Source organism: Nymphalis io, chromosome 14 (genome assembly GCF_905147045.1).
Source record: "Nymphalis io chromosome 14, ilAglIoxx1.1, whole genome shotgun sequence".
In the NCBI taxonomy this organism is placed as follows: Eukaryota; Metazoa; Arthropoda; class Insecta; order Lepidoptera; family Nymphalidae; genus Nymphalis; species Nymphalis io.
In genome coordinates this window covers 2,991,871-3,002,716 of record NC_065901.1, presented here as the reverse complement: position 1 = coordinate 3,002,716, position 10,846 = coordinate 2,991,871, and positions in this window count along the sequence as shown.

The following is a 10,846-nucleotide window of genomic DNA, read 5'->3' as shown; positions in this document are numbered from 1 at the left end:
CTGGGGCCGTTGATGCGTGAGGTGGGGGCCTCGCGTGTCTTATTTTAGACGGCCCTGAGGAGTACGGCAGCCGGGAAGGCCTCGCACTGCCTTACGCACTAGCAAGGAGCCACGAGCGGAGCAAAGCACGGGAGAGGCCGCGGATGCGTTATATCAACACGATCCCGAAGCCTCTCCGATCCGTGCCGAGGACGGCCATCGCAGTGGTTTTAGTGGGTAAGAATCCCACATAACCCAGTTCCCTCCCCCCATGGGAGCTAGGTACCTTTCTGAAGGTTTCCACTGCGTGAAAAAAAAAGATCACTACCTTATTCAACTGTTAATGTGACGTCAGAACATATTATTTAAATTTTATTTTATTTCTCCTAAATTCGCATTAAAAAAATTACAAATATTTATCCAATCTCAGGATAGGAAAATAAAGAAACGGTATTTTTTTATTTTAGCACTGAAATGTTGTCAATTAGATTTATCGTTCCACCTCTTTAACACAAGCAAAAAATATTTTATTCTCACCTCTCTGTCTTAAAAAGTAGATTTATATTTTCGGTTAATTTAACAATAAATGGCCTTAATTGTAACCGTTGCTTAGCGACTGTTTAGTTAAACACTGATTTCTCTCTTTCTGTCATTATTTATTTGACATTCGAAAGAAAAAGACAGCATTGTTTGAGGCCGCAAGTGTATAAAGTGATTTTCTGTCATCATATTTCTTAAAGTCAATTCTAAATAACAGAAAAATAAAAACAGCCCTGTGTTACTTCTAAAATAATTCGGCGAGTATCACGTCTTTATTACACCATTAACCACCCGTTCGCTTTTACATATAACCAAGCTAACGCGAACTCTACGGCACCATGAATCGACTCTATGAGTATAAGCATAAAACATTTTTTTTCAGAATGGTAAGGTCTGGGTAAAATGGTAATAAATGCAATACGTCGATCGTGAGCCCGCAAAGTTATGATGTTTCGAACGTACACTTTGCTTAATACTTTCCTTAGGGCAAGTATAATGCTTCAGAGAAATATGATCTTAAATATATGCTGTTAAAGTGTATATTAGTGTGAGATATAAGTTTGTAAAGAAAAAAAAAGCTTCGTCGCTCGCTGTAGTTCAATTAACGGTTTGGTGTTTTGGCCTCGCATTAGCCTCCTTTTTTATCATTGTGATAAAATTGTATTTTTTAAAGCTTTTAATCTGTAGAAATCAGTATGTTTTTTCTATACGCAAGCAATACATAACGTTTTTTATTCATAAAAATAAAAATTAGGCCGGCTTGCTTCTAGTTTTATTTTGTAATGGCTTTATTTATTTGAAGTCAAAAACCAAAACATGAGATATAAAATTTTAAATTATTCATCTTCTAAGATCATGCAGACTAAATGACCTTGGGCTTTCAAATTTCTCATAATTTTTTGTTTCTAATTATTTGGGAAAAAATACACCGTTATGTAACATCGATATTAATAATAAATTCTAATACATGAACTAATTAAGTGTTCTCACTCGCATCTCTTTTCGGTCTTACTGATGCCACCCATTGGATTTTGAGAGTATAGCGTGCGCATATGGCTGCACTACACCTTTAATGTAAACCAATTCATTATTCAAATTCAAAATTTGTTTCACTATAAATGGTTCCACAATAACAGGTGTATTAGTTTGTACTAAGTTTATTTTATATGGAGGTGGTTTATTTTTGCAGTTGGCTAATCTCCTTTGAGATTTGATGCCTCGGATGAAATCGCCCAGGTGGTTGTCAATCTACAATTTGGTATTTGTGTTTTTTGAGTGAGTTATAACAGCACAATGGATATAAAATATTATTTCACAAGATTGGTCGCACATTGGCAATGTAAGGAATGGTTAATATTTACTTAACATCCAGTAGGGGTAGTGCGTTTGCCCTTGCGCTTACCTATTTAATTTTGAAAAAATGTTCAGTAGCGTATGTTCCATATTATTTTTTTTCATTTCAAAATATGAACATGTAAAGTGTAAAGCGAATGTCATATTACTAGAACAGTTAGGTATAATGTACAGTGACAAGTGTAGGCGAAGGATAATGATATCCTCCTCGTGAAAACGTCACATTCTTCGCTAATAGACTGACGTATAGCGGGCTGTCGCAGATAGTGATACAGATTTCGTACGTTCCTCACACAAAGAAACATATATTAACAATTGCTAGATCTTTCAAGACTTTTAGACATTCAACGAATCATTTATTATTTGAAATAAAATAATAAAGACCTAATAAATTAGTTTATTTTTACTTTTTGTTTTAGTTTGATACATTGTATTTTTCAAACATAACTAAATAATTTTACTTGTGAAAAATAAAACTAATGAAATCATCAAATTTTTATATACAAACTTACTGTCATTATAATTATAAATGGATGATATTACTACAAAATAAATGCAATAACTCATGAACGTAACTCACCTAAGTTACTGAGGAAACGCATTCAATTCGTTTTAATCGTTTGCAGCGTATTTAATACGCTCAATACAAGTAAAACTGAACGTTACATATAAAAAGGTTGCACAAAAATTTGAACTTATGGATTTTATTCAAGTATAAAATATAGCTATATGAACTTGTAATCTATATTAAAAAATAGTTTGTCCCGGCTAACAATCTATCAATGTCAGCCATAAAATCTATAAGTCTATAAAGCTGAAATTTGGAACGTAGGATTTTTTATTTTGTTTTATATGCATCAGCTTAGAAAGGATTTTCGAAAATAGAATCATACCCGTATGAAGGTAGTTTCTTTATTATAATGTTATTTTCATAAATTTAGGTACCGTTGGATATGATTACACGTGTATGTTAAATGGTAGATTATTATCGTCCTATAAAGCATCTTAATTAAAGACATGTTCCGATACCAGATTAGGGGAACTTAATATTTAATATGGAGTGGATTATTCATACACGTATAGCGATGAATATTCTGCTAAGCTCGCGAATTATGTCAATCAAAATATACTTTATTGAAGTAGGCTTTTACATCGTCGTCTTATGAGATTTAATTAAATTTAAATTTACCAGCAGAAGTATCAGCAAGAAATTCACTAGTTACTCCTTAATACATGCTATAATCTGCCAATAACAAAATCTATAATTTATGTAAATATGATATACATATCTCTTTAACTCCTATCCTATATCCTATAAGGATATATATATATATATATTATAAACAATTTAATATTTATTATTCAGATGAATAATTATTAGATTTTAGGGATTATTAGATAATAATTACACAATTTACATATTCATTTTAAATGAATACTTATTAGACATAGTTTGATATTCAAATGATAGCCATGGTATACGACAATGGTACATATACAATACAATTTTACATTAGATACCTCATTTAGGGAATTATTATTAACCTATTAGTTATGCGGAAACAGATGAACAAACATACATAAGGGCTGAAATATATATACCGTCCTTTCGGCTTTGCCGTAGTCGGGTAAAAAGTAACATGTTTAATTGGATATTCATTTAGTCAATAAATTTCGTATAGGCATTAGTCCTATTTTTCTAATGGAGTACGCTGTAATTAATTCGCGATCAAAGGGAAGCCGAACGAATGAAAAAAAAAAACATATTATTTTAGAATGTTTTTCGTTTCGAACCCAAACTCCAATCAACATAAAATACTCTTACAAGGTTTGTTTTTCTAGTACATCGCATCTACTGTACTGTTTTCAATTTTCTGTGTTTATTTTAATTTTTCATATATTTCATCGGCCTTTTCTTTTAAGGAATAATGTAGACAAAATATATTATTATTTTAATCATTAGTTATTACTAAGGTCAGGAGTCTCACTTTTGTTTTTATTTAAAAATAATCTTAAAAAACCACTTAACTAAGATATTCTGTTGGGATTAAATACATATTTTATAAAGTTGGCCACTTTTTTACTTCTAATTTTACCGAATTTAATCGCATGGAGACGCGCTATATAGATACAGATTTATGTTTTATTGAGAAAACTTCCATCCCAATCCAATCTCATAAGTGGTAGTGGTGACAGCTTAGAAAGCGATCGCAGTGCATGAACATTCGATGGATCAATAAATCGTACAGTAACACTAACAGTCTGTGAATGCCCCACAGCTGGGCTAAGGCCTCTTATCCCTTTTTGAGAAGAAGCTTATTCCACCACGCTGCTCTATTGTGGGGGTTAGGTTAAGAAAGTACGTCACGGTAGCATGCGAAAGCGATCCCGTGGCGCTCCTCATTAAGACGGAAAGGGCACTGCTGGTTTTTTAGTAGGTATTCCGATGTTCGAGGCACACTCGTTGCCTTGGACACCGGCGAGATCCCACATACCCCCCCCCCCACTGTTCGCGTGGGGGAAAAGCGTAACGCGTTTTTCCAGCGTTAAAAAAAATTTAAAAAAAAAGATTAGGAACGTGCAATAAATATTATTCAACCAGAAATATAATCATTAATATAAATATATATTAATGGAAATTTTAATCTTAACCATAATTCATAATAGTAACAGAATTAACCCCATGTCTGTAATTAGAATAATGCTGGAATATATTAGAACGTCGCAAGCAGCTGCTGTGAGCCTGTGGTTCGTTTCAGCATCGCTTAATCACATGCGGTTAACTACATGTGGTTTTATCTATACTATATTCGAGAGATGAATGCCGCTGTGGCCGAAATCGGTCTGGAGGACATAATTATTATTATTCAAGAACTGATGACGCATGTGGCCATTTCTAGATCAATAGCTATTAAGAATTTAACTATAATTAATAAAGTATTTCGTTTGTTTCAAATTGGTAGTAAGATTTTCAAGCCTCTAACGAGGTCATTCTCTAGAGGATTAGCCAACTGCATAGGATATTTTACGTTGAACTATATATTCCTTCAATCTCGTAATCCGATCGGATTACAAAATCTGACACAACGGCTTTTACGTGGTTTTCGAAGTATTGACTACTGAGTCTGCTACTGACAATTTGTAGACAGAGAACTCAATAACTTTATTGATCTGACCCGATAATTGAACCCACATAAATCAGCACGGCATATAATACAACATTCTGTACGGGAGAACAGCCTTGGCAAACGTAGCGTAGGACACCCTCCAGCTAGGTGGTGACGATATCGGTAAAGTAGCTGGTAGCGGATGGAAATTGAGAGCTAAACATCGACCCAGTGGCGTGCCATTGGAGAGCCCTCTGTCCAGCAGTGGACGACAAAGAGTTGATGATGATGATGACGATATCAGCACCCATATAAATGAGTCACTAGAACTAGCCAAAATAACTTATTAAAATTATATTTATACCTTTTAACATTTTACTCGAAAAGTAATTGTTTTATTAGATCAACTTCAACTCTTAGCATTTCTACTAATTATGCACCAGCTTATGAAAAATAAATTATTAAAAAAGTGAAAACACTTATACTGAAATAATTGGCAATTTCTGTGCTCGCAACTGTTTGCATCAGAGAGTTTTCACAAAAGCGCGTGTTGACAACACAAAATTTTCTTTATGTGGAGACGCAAGTGTAGAATGGTAACTCAAACATTTATTTCACTCAACATTACCTGTGAAAGAAATATTCAGCGTTAAAAATACCTCACATATTTTACTTCGACTTTTATAGTTGTACCATTCACATATTATTGACTAGCTAACCAGAAAGAAAGGCTTCGCACAGAAAGATAAGGGAATTACTCCGTACTGTTCACAGGGGGTGAATTAAAAGTAATGAGATATAAACCTTATCAGAGTTGAGCCAAGTGATATATCATATATTGTAATATATATAATATTAAGCTACGGGACCAATTTTCAAAATATAAAAAGGCAATTTTTTTTATAGTACATACTAAACCTTCTAGATTTAATCGTATATTGGAAGATAGCGAACAAATGACGAGAAAATCTTGTTTATTTAATGACTATGAAAAATTAATTTCGAAGCAAAAAATTACCTTACAATAGATATCAAGAATATTCATTGATATATACTGTAAAAGCAAAAAATATAAATATGGGTAAATGTTTCACTTCAATGCTTTTGTAGTAGGAAAGTTGGTTGCATATACATAAAGCAAAATATCGTCCATTGTTCTTGTTATGAAGGACTCCTCACGACTTAATGCCGAACACAAGATGAATTACAAACACTAATTAAGCATATCAAAACTCCGTTATGCTTGTCTAGATTTTAACCGTGTGTTAAGTTACCCTTCCGTTAACATACACGTGCACTATCCACTTGGGCCAATTCCGCCATATAAACAACCATTAATCAAATACTGACAGTCTTATTAAGTATTTCATATCACGGTGCCAGTAGTGCCTCTGACGTCATCGCTGCATATAACATCAATATATTAGCATATATAACTACATATATAGAATTAAAAAAAATTACAAAACATACAATTTTGATATCGTTAAACAACCCAGCTATTGTAGTGTGTGTAATTTTTATTTATATTTTGCTGTAGCTAAACTAATTTTTTTTTTTGAGATACAGATGTAGGTGGATAGGCCAAACTAAAAAAATATTTTTTATAAGTGATTCGTGCCTCCTGCTGCTATCACAAACTGTTATACTAATTGTCGCAGGTTCAGTCCTAGTGATTCCTACAGTAGAAAGTATATGAGGCCCTCCTCTGAGGGCTAGTCTCCGTCTCCTCAAATGGAGAGGACGACTATTACTTGGTAAAGGCTGTCTGGGTAGATGCTTATTATTTATTTTGCCCTATACAGCAATACCGGTTTGAAGGATAAGTACTTACAAAAGCACAAGAGGTCTTAGTTTCCAAATTTTCCAGCGTATTGACGGTGTCAAGAATATAATAATAAAAATATTTTGTAAAATATAAATTAACTGTGGCTCACTCGTCTCATACTTACTCGTATATAAAATTATAGACATGTAATGTACATACTAATTACAAGAACATTTAACTAACGATTGCCTCATTATAGTCTAAGTTTAAGGCGTTTGAAACTGCAAAGCTCAGCTATTTATATAATAATCTTATGAACTAAAACCTTTTCCACAACACGCTGCACCTTTAGTATAAGTTTTATGAATATTAGTTTAGAAGTGTCCTATAGGTTTTGAAAATACATTTCTTCATGTATTACTATATATATACTAAAAGAGTATATAATACTGTTTTGATGGGAATAACGAAACATTGAAATCAGTTATAGTCAAATGTTAATGGGTCAAGGGTTTCAAGTATAAAGAAACAAAATGAATAAATAAAAGGTGTGCAAGCTCATCACGTTGACTGCGAGTAACTGCAGCGTTGAATGTCTCAAGCGGCAGTCGTTTGAATGAATGAGTCCAGTGGATGATATACAGCTGAAAAACTAATACTTAATAAACATAAATTTTATGGTATTTCTATACAAACTTAGTTTTAAATATAGAGATTTAAATTTAAAAAAAACTTTTTATTATAGAATTTTTTGTTTATACTATTTAATAGATAAAAAGTCATTTTATTAATTTAGGTTAAACGTTGACACTTGAAATGCTTCATTAGTAGATTTATATATCATGTCCTGATCAAGAAATGTGAAAAAAATTTCATCAACTAGCATATGATACATTTTACCATTCTTTTAAGAGATAGATAACTGCACATATAAATACTTTGTACACGCTGTAACGAAAATTAGTTCAGAGGTAGTTTAAATGACTTTACAGCGATATTTAATGAACGCATTAATAATAATTACTCATTGTACTGCAACACTCAGGGAAGCACGAAGGACGCCACTTTACGTCAACTTGCGCTAAATGATTGAAGCGTACTATTACATACACCGAGGTCAAGAATTGCAGATATTATGCTCGTATTAAACTAACAACACGAAATTACTTTAATTTCTTTGACGGTTAAACGAATTAAAAAATAAAAGATATAATTCTCCATAAAAACCTTAACATCTAAGATATCATTACATTTTGTAATAAAAAATATAACAAATGATTACGCATTCTTCTTCAAAACATTTTATAGGTCAGTTTCCATAAAATAACGTTTATTTAATTACTCACATTATATAATTTACATGCATTTTAGACATTTCGTAATAATACTACTATAATTATAATAAACACATATGAACGAGATAATTATACGATTTTACTAAATGAAGATTGTTAGTTGCAACCGCAGAGCTACAGGTCTCGTCTCCCGCCCCAGTCCGTCGCGAGCTACGCCGTAGCGCGCGTGTTGCTACGAACCTCCTCCCTAAACACGCTACGATTAAATATTTCAACTTTTCAGTTTAGATTTAATTGCTGAAGTAGAAAAATGTTAGCTTAAATTGTTAAATAATAATAAGTGATTGCAGTTTATAGTTTTAATTCCATCGAGTTTTATCCATCCAACTTAGACGTTTTCGAAGGTATGAAATTTTAAATTATTGTTTGCATGATAAAAATGTATGCTTTACTATTATCTTATATGTGTAATAGTCTATTTTCCTACTCAAATCCTAAGCATAAATTACTTATATATATATAAAGAAAGTGTGTACATGTCAAAAAAAAAAAAATGTTTCTTTTGAATCTTTACAGTATTTATTATTCCTACATAATGATATTATGATTTCGAAAATGTCTCTGTTACTTCTCCGGATTTTATGCTACTTTTTAAATTATACTTTATCCTGGACAATGCACGAGAGCGGGTAGAACTTGTACTATATATTAAATATATTTAATTTAAGTAAATTTTCATAATACAGTGTCGAAATATTTTTAGTGATAACTCATCATATATTACAAATATAGAGATACAATCCAAATATTTGTTTTCTAAAAAGGTAGACAAGACTGTACCAGACAATTTTTACCTATTGTCATTGATGTTCTTTAAGGTTCTGATCCACGAGCGAGTCATAAACTTGTGATAAAGATTACGGCGGTTTTAGTCGCTGCTTATCGTTCGCGATAGATTTTTTATTTAAGTATTTTGTTGAAATAACTTGAACAATAACAAGCGCACAACAACCCTGGATCTTAGATCCTTGCTTTATCGCCTACACACGGTAAATCTCACATCGCTTAGGATAATTGCATTAACGATTTTCTGTCAACTGTGAGCAATATTCATATCGAAACTGTCATATTTATAATGATAAAAACGCAAGGAAAGAACGCAAAAGAGAAAAAGCGTATATTAGTAACATGTATACGCACTAAATATGAGGGCAGTGCTTGCATATACTTGTTTGTAAATATTAATTTATATTACAATATTAATTACGGTTATAATTCAACTCGTGCACGGCGGTGACGGAAAACATAGCGAAGAAACGAATAAAATCTGACACGTGTTTATCACCTGCATTAAATCAGCAGGGTGGAAAAAGCTCTAAGCCTTCTTCTTAAAAAATAGAGAGGTCTTAGACCAATGGGAGGTTTTCGTTATATTTGTAAATAATTGTCTTAGGATTATTCCGTTGTTATAATAAGGATAACTATTAATACAGTTATATATATTATTGACTAGATTATTTTAAATACATCATAAACAATTAATCAGTATATTTATATCACAGATATTACTTATATGACAATATATAGTTTTTTCATTTCAAACATTCCTTGACTATCTCTTACTATAATATTAAACGTGTGGTATCATATTGTACGCGGATCCTCTCTTCAATATCAAAGCCATGTGTTTCGTTCACGGCATTGATCCAGATAATCGCATTTCAGAGAACTAATATATCTATACTTATATTATAAAGAGAAAAGATTTGACTTTTTGTATATTTGTTTTTTTTTATGGACACAAAATCTACCTAACCCATTTCAAAATTTCTTCAACCTATAGAAAGCTACGGGCAACAAGGCTCCAGGAGATGACGGAATTACCTCAGAGCTTCTCAAAGCAGGAGGCACACCAGTTCTGAGAGAGCTGACTAACATCTTTAATTCCGTCCTCCACAATGGTATAACACCGAAGACATGGAGCAGAAGTGTGGTGGTGCTGTTTTTCAAGAGGGGCGATAAAGCTCTTCTGAAAAACTACCGCCCCATTTCACTTTTAAGTCATGTTTACAAATTGTTTTCGAGGGTAATCACGAATCGTCTTGCCCGACAATTCGATGACTTCCAACCCGTGGAACAGGCTGGGTTTCGAAAAGGCTTCAGTACCTTAGATCACATACACACACTTAGGCAAATAATACAGAAGACCGAGGAATATAATCAGCCTCTGTGCCTAGCGTTTGTGGACTACGAAAAAGCCTTCGATACCATCGAGACCTGGGCTGTTCTGGAATCTATGCAGAGATGCGATATTGACTGTCGGTATGTCCAGGCGGTGAAGTGTTTGTACGAAGCCGCAACCATGACCGTCCAAGTACAAGATCAGACCACAAGACCAATCCAATTGCATCGCGAGGTAAGACAGGGAGATGTAATCTCACCGAAACTCTTTACCAATGCATTGGAGGACGTCTTCAAGACGCTCGATTGGAACGGACGCGGCATTAATATAAATGGCCAACACATTACACATCTGCGATTTGCCGACGACATTGTCATAATGGCGGAGACTCTGCAGGATTTGAAAGAGATGCTAAACAGCCTGAAATGACCTATGACCCTAAATTTAGGGTCGCTCAGCGAGCAATGGAACGCGCGATGCTTGGGGTTTCTCTGGCAGATAAAATCCGAAATGAGGACATTCGTCAGAGAACTAAAGTGACCGACATCGCGCGTAGAATTAGCTCGCTGAAGTGGAAGTGGGCTAGTCATGTCTCCAGGCGCATTGATGGCCGATGGAGCCG